Raw genomic sequence first — 13,678 nt, 5'->3', positions numbered from 1 at the left:
GATCTCAAGAATTGGAATTTTTATACCTAAATGATAAATATTTTTCTGTGATGAACTCAATGGTATTTGATTAGCAAAGAAAATATGTATGTATAGGTTGAGGTGGGGCTGTATTAACGGAAGACAAGGCCATGGCATGAACAATCCTAATAAATACTTCTGACAGGGTAGCTGAGGGGAATTGACCAAAGAGCAGCGACCTTTGTTGTTGTTATTAAGTTCAGCACAAACGTAAATGTAGGCTATCTCAAACGATGTATAGGGAATACATCAGTTACCTCTAGAATGATTTGACTGAGCTATTTTTAACCTTTCATTTGAAATCTAAAAATCATTTTTACAAAGTGTAAAATTAATGTCACTAGGCACTGATTAAAAAGTGTCAATCAGTTAAGATGTGGCATTTGGGCAAACTTTCTATTGGCCTATCATTGTGTCAAATTTCATTGACAGGAATCAGTTTTGATTCAGAGGTTTCCCTCTCTAAAGGAGGGAAGATCTTTCCTATGTGTTAATCAATTAAAGTGACAGGTGCCATAACAGGCACTTAACATAAGAGAAAACAAATGCTAGATGATTTAGGTTGGTAATTGCCAAACATGGTAAGCGAGGAACATTTTTGAGGGAACAACCCCAAAGAAAGGTGATCAAGCATAAAAGCTGTATCTTAAATTTGTGACGATGACCCTCATACTGTCATTGAGCAATTTAACTGGTTCCTTACCTTTTTACTCTCACCTTCTCCTTGACAACTATTTCATACCTTCCACCTCCTCAAATTTCCACCTTTTCTCTGTACACCTTCTTAATTTAGAAGCTTGCTCCATGTTTAATGAAAAACGCAGTAATTAGAAGGGAACCCCACATATTCTCAACACGTTGCCTGCTTTCTCTCCTGTTGCGGTAGGTTAACTGCTCGTGTTCCTGTCTCAGTCTGGTCCTTTGAAATTCATATCAAAGTCCATTCTGTTTCTTAAGGTCATCAGTCTGACAATTCTCCTGTTACTTTTCTACATCATTTATTTTTCTCTTTACTAAATAATTTCCATTAGTATATAAACACCTGTTGATTCTGCTATTTTAATAAAAGACTTTTACCTGATTTTATTTATCTTTTCTAGATTCCACTCCTATTTTCTCTACTGCCTTGTCCATAAAAAGTCCTTGGAAGAATCAGCTCTACCTGATTCTTGTTGCATTGATACCTCAATGCTTCTTTTTCCATGCTCTCTTAACCCTTGTCTAATTCTGCTTTATCCACATGATTTCTCCAAAATTGCTCCCATCAAGTTCATCAAAGAAGACTACATGGGTCACCGTACTCTTTTCACACACTTTCCCCACTCTATTTCCAGCACACCACGCTGTTCCCCTCCTGTCTCACCTTTTCAGTTTTCCCCCAACCTGTTATGACTGGAAAGTTCCGGGGTCTAGCTCTCATTCCTCCTTTCTTCTCTCTCTTCACCCTCTCCCCTGAGGATTTCATTCTTATTGAATTTAAATATCATCTATGCATTGATTTCCTCAAACTTTTATCTCCAAGCCTTTGCCTATCTCCTGACTTCTGAAAGTTTATATCACAAAACATGTTCAGTATTGGAACTTGGAGGTGCAACTAATATCTCAAAATTAACCTGTCTATAGCTGAATTTCTTATGTTACACCATCCTGACCTCAGAGTCACTCCTTCAGCAGTTTTCCTCTTTATAACTAATAACTTCACCCTTCCAGTCGCTCACTTGTAAAGCTTGGAGTCATTCTGGACTCCTCTCTCCCAACACACATATCTGAATTGTTTCTGTGGTTCACAATTAAACCACCTCAACTCTAATATCTTAGTCTAAGCCATATGGATTTATTGCAATTGTCTTTTAAGTGGTGTTCCAGATTCCATCTTATTCTTCAACTGGCAGCCAGAATTATCCTTATAAAATGCAAATACTTCCATTTCTCTGCTCCAAATTCCCCAGTGGTTTCCCATTCCACTCTGGGCGAAGACCAGCTTTGCGTGGCTGAGTGCTGCCTACCGCTCACCCCTCTCTACACTGAGCTCCTTCTCTCTGCTATAGCAACACTGGACTCCGTGCTGATTCTGGAACATGCCAGGCATTATCTTGCCTTATAACCTTTGTTCTCACTGTTGCCTTTGCCCGGAATGTTCTTCCTCCATGTATCGTCTTCTCCAACTTTACCTTTTTGACGTTTTTACACAAATACTATTTTTTCAATGATGCCTGCCCCTGAATACTGTATGTAAAAATTTCATTTACTCTCCCCCCCAGCTCACTTGATGTGATTTACCTGATCTAATTTTTTTCTATAGCATTCATAACATTCTAATAACGTTATAGCATGTGATTTTATATTTATGATATGCTGTATTATTTATGCTTATTTTAATTCTCTGCTTTCCTGATAGGATGTTGAACACAGAGATCATTTTAAGTTTCTTCACTAATAGATTCTAAGTACACGGAAGAGTGCCTGCACATTTGTAAATACTTATTGGATTAATGAATAAATAAATAATTGCATTTATATAATATGGAAGTGTATTCACCTGCTACATTATAAAGCCTATAAAAACATGTACATAAAAAATGAGAAAAATAAGCACATGTATTAATTAGATATTTCAATTTCTCTATACAACACAATGGGCCATTGTGAATGCCTGTGGATTTTTTTTTGGTGAGCTAATATTTATAATATAATTAAAGAAAGAAAATAAATTAAGACTTCTACTTTTTAATTTCAAATATTTTAATATTGGGGTGTCAAATTAAAATGAGTTTGGTGTACTTGAAATTTAATAATTTTTGGTATTTGAATGATAAAAACAGTATACCATTAAAAGACATTAAGAACTGTGGTAATATTTTGATATCAAGTAACATGAACTACACTGTGTATTAGATATTTGATATAGAGCAAGAAACTACATTGCTCATTATATCCCAATTGTATTATGTGTGTATTATTTTATATATTATTGAAAATTAAAGCTTTTCTTGCCTGAAGAATAAAATGCAGTGTAAATATCTAGAGCTAGATGGTGTGGGTTTCAAGTTAATTCTACCTCTAACTACATCAGAAAGATAGAGCCGGGCAAGATAGTTGTTTTCTCCACATGAGATTCTTCCTATGTACAATTTCAGCATTGAAATATATAACATCTAAGTTCTTTCCGGCTCTGAGAATAAATTACTTTCTCAAATAAAAAATAATCTTAAGTATTTTGAGACGATTTTAAAGTTGAAAGCTTTATGTATGATTGTCTAAGTTATACATAATTGTATATAATAGTTTCCCATATGTTTCTGCTTAACCTTTCAGATACAATAGTCAATGTGTTGAGAAAAAAAGAAAATCATAAAATCTATAATTAAACTTACAACAGACTTGGGACAGAAATTCAGAAGCTTCTTTTCTTCTATAAATTATTGAATCACATTTTTTACACCAAGGGATGTCTTGTTGAAAAGAAAAGAAAAATATCTTAATTTAACTTCCATGATAGCAAAATGTTAAGTTCAGCTTTCTTAAATTTTAGCAGTACTTTTGGGACATTATTTTGCCTAAAGTTATATTTCTCTGCATCTTCTCTGAAGTAATTTTACATGTTATTCATCTGGCTCTGTGTCCCATATTTACCCTTTTCAGTACTCAGGACCTCTGTCCCACAGGTGGTAGATTCTGTCCCACAACACCAGGTAATTGCTTCATGGGAATTTCCTGTATCTCGTATACCATATTGTTAACCGTCCTTCAGAACACTGACCCATTGTGATAGGTACTTCTGTGTAAGCACATAAGAAGGGACTTAGTGTATACACGGAGATTGAATATACATAGATGTGTTTCTTCAAACTTTAACACACATAGGAATATCAAACCCAACTTGAAGAATAGTATTATGTGAACTATCTACATGAGAGAAAAATTCCAGCTGTATTCAGTAAATAAAATGTGACAGACCACTGATAGCATTTAGTAAAAGTGGTCTGAATTTACACAAGGAAAATCTTATCTTGGGCAAGAATAGGAAAGAGGCAAAAATTGCATTTCCTGTGCCTAAAGTTTACCTAATCTTTTGGTTGTCTTTGTTATCCTCATAATCTCTTCTTTGAGAAACACTGCCTAGGAACTCTCAATGATAAACACCCATTATCAATTATTGCTTTTAATGTGATATTGAGCTCAGCACAGGAAGAGATATTTAATTGATAATTTTTAGTTTTCATTTTCACAAGTCTGTATATTTTTAGATGTCCCTAGTATCACTTATTTATAGGTCTTTTTTTCTCTCTCTGAGGACCAATGTCAAAACAATGAGAGAATATACTCACCAACACTTAGAAATGCCACATATGGGGAACTGAACTAGACATGTTTTAATCCTTATCTGCTTAAATCCTCACTACAATGCGAAGTGGCTGTTATGATCCCATTTCACAGAGGGGAATCAATCTTTCAGGGTTCAATGAATTGCCTAAGCTCAAATAGTCGCTGAAAGTTTTTCTACTATATACACTGTTTCGGATGGATATGGTATACAAGTGTGGGTGTGTATTCAAGTGCAGGACTCTTCACTGAAGGTACTACATACAAATTCTTAAATATTTCTTAGGCATTTGATACCAATAGATCATTAGCAAAGGCCATTTTACTTTGATTTTTTTCTTGAATCATTTATCTTGCTTATAATGTTCTAGTCACTAGCATTGTGTTCTTACCTTAGAGAAATTGATTCTGTTAAGAAAAGCATTTTTAGCGTCAACAAGTAGTATGTGACATGTTTAATAGTCACTCTATATTACTTTTAATTTAGAAGTAAAAACATTTTCCCAACAGAGTATCTCACTTTCTATACTCATATATTTTTGTGATTTACTGAGGTTATTAATAGAGAAATGGTAGTGTTAAACAATACTTTGAACGGCTTTAAACGTGCAGTGGGAATCGTGATTTCATAGGAAGAAAATTAGTGATGTTGGTAAGATTACTGTATAATTTCCCACAGGATCTCTACATCAGGGTTCGCTTTTTTATATCCTAGAAGAAGTTGCCTGTGTTCACTTTAGATATAAAGTAAGGCTGACTACAACAACATTACAAGGCAGCTCAAATATAAGCAAAGACAGCTGTTAATGGGACCGTGAATAGTGATGAAGTGAGGTACTCAAATGGCTTTGCTAGTAAAGCGTTGCCTAATTTATTTTTACAGCAAATGGAAGACTCATTTTTCATGGTTGGGTAGCCGCATTCAAATATACCAATAATTTCAAATGCAATCACTTCTATATAGTAAATTTTATTTTAGAATATGATGGAATTGCTAATGTTCTGTTGATGGGTAGACAGCTTCTCCATCAGCAGTCTTGTCTCAATCTTTTCTTGTTGTTTTTAAATTAATTTTAAAATAATTTTATTTATTATTACTAAAATTTAAGAAGTTTGGTTTTATATAATACTATAATTTCCAAATATATGAAACTGAAAAATTATAAATGTTCTTTCTTAGAGCCCTGGAACTGTGTCATTTATTTTCCCATATTTTTAGTAGCTGAGAGGATTTTTACACTGGAAAATAGAAACTTTAATTAAAATATTTTCATCATTAAAGTATATCAAAAAGTTATCTATAAATAAGAGTTATGTGAAAATCACAATTTCCCTTATAGAACAGAATATAGGTGCTGGGAAATAATTATATTAGCACAAGTGCAAATTTAACTTTTTCAAATAGGTTACTTCACACTTTCAAATCACGTATTCAAATGTGGTGATAGCAATTTGACAAGTACGTATTTCTATTCATCCCAGAATTGGAAAATATGAAATAAAATAACTTTAATCCTAAATATGCGACTCATGCCTTCCCAGTTAAATATTAGTGTTTACCTAAATAATTCTATATTGAGGCTTGCTATAGTTTTATTAAAAAGAATCATTGTTATTTTGCCTATGAAATTGTATTGATAATTATGTTATTTAATGACTCATTTAAGCATACATATAAAGGAGCTTATCCCTTTTCAGAATGCTCCTAGGTATGTTTCATGAAAACTAAATAGAACTAGCAGCATTGCAAGAATGTATAATAATAATTATAATAATGATAGAAATAATAAAGTAATACATTTTGTCATGTGAAAAACAGTATGATGTGCTACATGAAAGTGGATATAGGATTAACTTGCAAGTCAAGCAATGACACAATTACTACTACTAAAAATATTGCTATTTTGGTTGTAAATGTAATATTGTAATTTACATTTACGTCATATTATGTGCCCCAAACATTTTTCACTGCTGCACATATAGCAACATGCTTGTTCTCACAACAACTCTGTCAAGAAAATGCCATTATTATCCACTTTAACTGAAGGGAAATAACAGAAAATCATGTAATTGATATATGATGAGGCCAGGATTTGAACACAACTTGACAATCACCAGAGACTATCATTTTAGTTGTGAAATATAAAGAATCATGTATAGCAATTTAAAAAAAATTCTTTTATAAACAGTCACGAGAAGGAAGGAAAGGATGTAAATGAGAGGCTGGGAAACTCCTTCTTAACTAACCCATGGATGCCGTGACGCATCCTCAGATAGTCACCTCAAGCCTCATACTACTCCTGACAGATGTTCTAGTTTTTTATCCACCAGGGAGTGCACTAAGAAGTGGGTCAACCTGTCATGCTACCCTGCACCTATTCAGTGGCTAATGGAGGGTCCATGTCCATGTACTAAGGCTGAGGAACATGTCTTATGTCTCAGTGCTCAGACGCAATTATCTGGACTAATGGATCCATGTCACTTTTCAGAAGCATAGGCATTACAAGGCAAGGGAGTACCTTTTAAAGAGAATGTGTCTTTGACCATAGAGAATGTAGTCAAGGTAGACGGTGGCCTGTATTGTTGCCATATTGAGCACAAAGGATCATTTATGATAACACACCATATCACTGGAGATTAAACCAGCTGGGAACATCAGTGCTCCAATGTCACCTAGAATCTCTACCTCTGTTCCTCCAATGCCAGCACCCACACAAAACTAAGAACCAGGAGCTACATCACCTTCTCCAACATGGCCAATAAAACTCAGCCTGAGGTACTGCAGGAAACAAGAGGACGCAACCCACCAGCTCACACTGTACTCTTGTCCAACAGATGGCATGGCAGGGTGACACAGTCTTCAAATGGCCTTAAGCATAACAATCAAACTCAAGTGTCTCTGGCACAAAATCCGTGGATGAACTCCACCAAGGCAGTCTATCTTGTAATCAGTATTTCTGCTGTGGTGCTGCTAACTTTTTTGGTTGTCATGATTACCAGAAAATATTTCTACATAAGAAAAAAACTGCAGCAACTAGATACAGTTTCATTGAATGGCCCTCCAGTTGGAGCTTGGCAAAGTGAATCTGAAGTGCACATCTGAGCAGATGACAATATCTACATTACTGAAGATGATTTTTATCTCATGGATTAAGACCCAGTGGCCCTCCAGGACTTTATGCCCATGACTGCAAAACACAGTGACAAGATATCACTGTGTGAGACTCCTTTGAATGTGCAGGATTATTTTCTGTGTCAGTTCCACCTGGCATTCCAACATGTCAGTGACATTGGGTAGAGTGACTCCCTAGCTCAAATCTGTGTAGTGTTGTTGCTGTTGATAATACAGTCCTTTTTTAATCCTAAAACTGACTCAATCTTTCTGGTCATTGCAGAGCTCTCTCTCAAACATGAACACTTTAAAAGTGTATATTCTCATTAGACCCCATGAATCCTATATGCTTCAAGAGAATACTCACTGGGGTGGCAGGAAGTGAACTTCTATCCTGGTCACCAAAGCTGTCAAGGAGAGAGGAATAGTACTTCAAAGCAGTAAATCTGACGGGAATGCTAAAGGGCTTCCCTTGGAAGCATTTCATAATTATTTCTTTACTTGTTTTTCTCTGGTAACTCCGAATGTTACATTTCTTGGGGTTTTCATCTGTTAGAGATATTTATTTCCATAACTACGTCAGAGAATAGTGATAATTCCAATGAGATGGCACTTGTGAGAAGTCTTTGAAAAGTAAAAAACCACTACAGAAATGCAAGTTTTTTTTTAAAAAATGTCGTTTTTAGTAAGAGCAGATCTGGCATTAGTGCTCAGTGCGTTTTAATGATGTTGCATTTGTAAGTCTCTTGCTGTATGGTACCTCTTATATTTTTCTTTAAATAATGCTTTTTTTTAAAGTTTATGTTGGATAATTTGGCTACCACCTTATGCCGCAGATAAAATTTGTCAATAGCTGAGAGGTAGAATGGGTGAGAGAGAGGAGTTTAGTTAATATGGAGCTCTTTTTGGTAAATACATCAATTTTGTAGAATGTATTGAATTTTGTTTTGATTTTGATCTTTCAAGACACAACTGAGATTCCATGATCTACAGTCTGTCCTGAGGCATTAAGGCACTGATGAAATTAAGATTGTATATTTAAACAAAAGAAATTTTGCACATCTTCAAGAAGTAGTGGACTCAGTCTTTCAGTGATGGCTATAAAGGTGGTTGGAATAATTTTGTGAGTACATAGAAGTGTGAGGGACTTTTATTAACTGTCTGGTTTCATTTATATGTACACTCATTGTTAAAAGATTTTTTTATCTTGAGAAAGATTGATTTTTTAAATTTGTTTTACTTTTTCACACCAGCAGTTGTAAATCTTTATTTTCATTCTGTTTCTTTCAGTGTTTCTCTCTTCAGAGAAGTCTTTTCTCTAAATTATAAGTGGGAAATAACTGGCATGAAAAAAACCCAAACAAAGAAATGCAAATCAAAACTACACTAAGATATCACCTTACACCCATTAGAATGACAAAAATATCTAAAACTAATAGCAACAAATGTTGGAGAGGTTGCGGAGAAAAAGGAACCCTCATACACTGCTGGTGGGAATGCAAACTGGTGCAGCCACTATGGAAAACAGTATGGAGATTCCTCAAAAAACTAAAAATAGAACTACCATACGATCCAGCCATCCCACTACTGGGTATTTATCCAAAGAGCCTGAAGTCAGCAATCCCAAAAGTCCTGTGCACCCCAATGTTTATTGCAGCACTGTTTACAATAGCCAAGACGTGGGAACAACCTAAGTACCCATCAACAGACGAATGGATAAAGAAGATGTGGTACATATATACAATGGAATACTACTCAGCTGCAAAACAGAACAAAATCATTCCATTTGCAATAACATGGATGGACCTTGAGAGAATTATGTTAAGTGAAATAAGCCAGCAAGAGAAAGATAATCTGTGTATGACTCCACTCATATGAGGAATTTAAAACTATGGACCAAGAACAGTTTAGCGGATACCAGGGGAAAGGTGGGTTGGGGGGTGGGCACAAAGGGTGAAGTGGTGCACCTACAACATGACTGACATACATTAATGTACAATTGAAATTTCACAAGATTGTAACCTATCAATAACTCAATAAAAAAAAATGTAAAAAAACAAAAACAAAGAAACAAACAAAAAAAAACCCAAACAAATGTTAAGCATTATGAAAAATTATGTGTTTTCAGTGAGATGGCTGGACTGCAGCATGCCCATCACTGAGGATGATAGAAATCATTTTCCCCCTGAGGTACATGGCATTTCAGTGTGTAGTAGAGATATTTTGAAAATATTTCATATGATTCTAAATTATTCACAACAAAAGCTTGACTGACATGTCTGATGAATTTTGAATAATTGTTTTTATAAGGTGAGTATATTAACCATTTAAAATGACTGATTCTACTTGATTGTTTTATATACTTATATTTTATCTTCACACACACTGGCCTGTGATACACACAGAAACACACTAGCCTGAGAGCTTCATTATTAAATCTATAGGAACAAGGATTATTTTATTAACATTTTTCCTAAAAGTAGACATTTTTAAACCAAAATATGCATTTGATTTGCATCAAAGAAAAAAAATTAGCATCCACAGTCCTCCCTACCTGATATCTAAGGAGTGCTTTTAAACTAGGCATTAAAGTTTCAAATGTTGAAAAGACAAAAGCTGACAACAGCACTGGAAATGGAGCAGAAGCTAAAGTCTGAGATCTGTCCTATTGAAACAGCTCCTAAAAGCATCCCAGATGAATGACATGTTGCTAACGCCGATGCACACTCCCGGGTTTTCCATTCCTCACAGTAGACTAAACCCTGCTTTGAAGCATTTCTCTACTTAGAAAGCACAGAAGATTCACCCTCTAAAATATTAAAATGTTCTTCTCAAAACATGAAAACCCTCAGAAATCACATAGAGTTTCAATTTAGTTTAAACGTGCTAATAACATCAAATAAATAATATCTTTAGCTTTCAGCTGACACTCTTTACACTTCTGCTGAGAGTTTCCAAAAGCAAGCTTTCTAAGATAAAAGATGCTTAAAATAAATTGAATTTGAAAATTGTCTATTGTCCCTATGAAGTTTATTTTTGTGTTTCAGTTGTTAAATACTCACAGTTTGAAACGTTCACCTAGTCAATTATGTGTATATTTTTTGAGAGTATTCTTTAAAAAGCCATGTCAATCCCTTTTGAAATTTTTCATAAGTACACACATTATCATCCTACTATATCAAGTAAAATAAAATTTAAAGTTAAGGGAATTAAAAAGTATATGTCTTTGATTTTGCCCATCCTGGGAGGGACATTGGGCATAGATCTTGATATCTTTAAGAAATGTCAATGAATAACGTTACCCACGGGATTAGATGATGCCACTACATGTATCTTACTGAAAATGCTGAACCTGGATTCATTGCTGAATTCAAAAATGAGAAAATTGAAAGATATGTATCCCTAAATATGTCAGATAATCTGTGTCCCCGATTAGTCACTGTCTGTCGGGATTTGGTTGGTTCACCAACGCGCGGTAACAAGATATAAAACATACCGATCTTTCAGTGTTTTGCTTTCCTAAAGATTTGTTATATAGAGAAGATTGAATTATCTGACACGGTTGAAAACACACGTTTAGTGTTGATAGTTTGATTCGTACAGCAATGCTACTGGGTACAATTTCTCTTTACCTTTCTATTCTTTTGTATTCCTAAAACGGAGTATAGAATCTCCAAAATATAAAGACTGGATAGTATTACAAATGTAATAAATCTTGCTTTTTTTAACATAAAAATTCCTAGTAACAAATTTAACCAGTCATATGCCTGTGATATGATAGCATCATCCATATATATGAAAATATAATTTCTAATGATATTACAATTTAAAATAGATAACTTCACAATATGCATTAAAACTATATCTAATAATAAATATTATAAATGCTTCAATTATTATCTCTAAAACCTGTTTAAATGTTAAATTTCTAGATTTTAAGTTTTAAAGTGGAATGTGGAATATGCTATAAGTGTCTAGAAGGGTTGACTCCTCAAATTGAAAGTGGTTTAAGACATTTTTTTTTTTTACAGGACACTTATAACTCACACTTGACCAGACTTGAGGATGTCTTCTGTTTTTACTTTCAAATAAAAAAATGGTTAATTAGAAAGAAAAGAGAAAGGCATTCACATATTTCAAGATTGTGATTTGAACTCTTCCTCCTACTTCTTGAACTTTGCTCTTTCTTCCCGGCTCACCTTTCATTTTTTCATCTCCTCCACTTGGTAATACTGCTCAGTGCCAGCAAGAGCCCTTGAAATGTCAACTTCTTTCAGTGTGTCACAGTAGTTATAGATGATACAATTACAGTGACACCTTCTGCCAAAGGGTAGGAAGTTTGGTGGTTTTGAACTCATGCCAACATCATATTTTTGAGAGTTTTTATCTTGATGAAAACTGAACCATAATCATTCTTTTAAAAAACCCATTAAATAGAGTTTAATATGTCTACAAACAGTTAAATGCAGGTGTTTTAAGAAGCCATGATTTGGGATCTTCATTTATTCATAGTGTTCGTCGCAGATTTTCCTAAGGAATAGCCATCAATCTGCCATAAAACATTAGTTCTGAGGTAACACAGATTTATTAGTAACAATGATAAAGCCACTTGTTCTAACAGTGTATACTGTAACATAGCCTCTCATTCCTGGACACAGCTAAGGCTTTCTGGTCTGTTTTTTTTCTTAATTTTTATTCTGATTCTCAGCAAGGCCTGAGTTACTGGAATATTTTTTCCTTTTGAGAGCACGTACTACTTCAGCAGAGGAAAAGGGAACAAGGAATTTGTTATTGTTCTTTAATGACTTTGGAAAACAAATTTAATGAGGGGGAGCAAATATTAGAATAACAGTCAAATATATTATTTATTTTTTCTGGTGTCCTGAAGGCAAAAACTTGGTAAATACTGGACAAGGCCAAGAAAATGTAGGCTTTATCAAGTGATTAATGAGAAGAACTTGGTAACAAAATTTAATAAAAGCTTTCTCCTAATTAGTTACCAGTTCATAGATTCCACATTACAGACTCCTAAAACAGATTTACTGGTTTCCCAACAAACTGAAAACAAGAAACTTCCATTTGCCTTTATTTGCCTTTCTTTAGTTAGTTTTCTACTAGATAGCGCTAAGGTTAGATTTTATCTGGCTGACAGTTGCAATATGGATCAAAATTAGATTTTAAATTCTGACATTACTGTAGATGTTTTTCTGTTTAGGGAGGTATAATTCACATACAATGAGTCATACAATACAATGAGTCATCCAATAAGACATGTTAAAGGTCTCGGCATACTCACAAAGTTGTGCAATCATCACTACTCTCTAATACAGAGATGTTTCATCACCCACAAAGGAAATCCGGCACCCATTAGCAGCACCTCTCTATTCCTGCCTCCAAGAAACATTCTTGCTCCAGCCCCTGGGAACTACTAATCTGCTTTTTGTCTACTGACTTTCCTTGGGAATTTTTTTTGATTCATGTTATTAGATATTGGTGCTTAGATTATAGGCTAAAGTAGTGCTCATATTTGCATCTGTTTATCATTTTGGAATTTGTTCAATAGTAATTTTATGCCCATTTGACTCACTGAAATGTTAAAAAATCAGGGTCTAAAAGATATTTAGGATTGGATTTACCCAGGTTATAGGAGCTAAATAATTTTAGTGATGAAGTTACTAAACACTCCATTGGAAATTGAGAAAAGGTGGTCAGAATCTAACCCTTTCACTACAGCCCTGTGGAGGAAGAGCACATGTTCTTTGATTGACCAGAGGCCTCAGGAATGTCGAACAATGAGTCTACAGGTCCACGCTGACCAAACGTGATTTTTATTTGAACAACGTGGAACAGTCATATGTTGATAGAGCAGCAGAGCAAGTACAACGGAGGATTTGAGCTGGCCAAAAGGTTAATAGTTATGAGACTGATCTACACGGGTGCATTTTATACTAGCAATTTTTTATTAAACAAAGAAATAAAAGCAGATAAGACAAAAAGAAAAGCTTAGGGACATGCAAATGTTAAGTATTGAAGGAAATGAAGATGCAGACATGAAGGGGGTTGAAGTGCTGAGCCATGGATCTAGGTAGGGTATGGTCTAGGAAAGTATAGTCAGGTGCTTCTTGATAACTCATGGAAAATAATCAGATCAAAGGTCTGACTCTCCTTATAGTGTCTAAATTTAGATGTAATGGAAATAAAAGACAATTTTTATAATTAATA

The sequence above is a fragment of the Equus przewalskii genome, chromosome 2 (assembly GCF_037783145.1).
Source record: "Equus przewalskii isolate Varuska chromosome 2, EquPr2, whole genome shotgun sequence".
Classification (NCBI taxonomy): domain Eukaryota; kingdom Metazoa; phylum Chordata; class Mammalia; order Perissodactyla; family Equidae; genus Equus; species Equus przewalskii.
The sequence above is the reverse complement of the archived record's forward strand: the minus strand, read 5'-3'. Positions refer to the sequence as shown.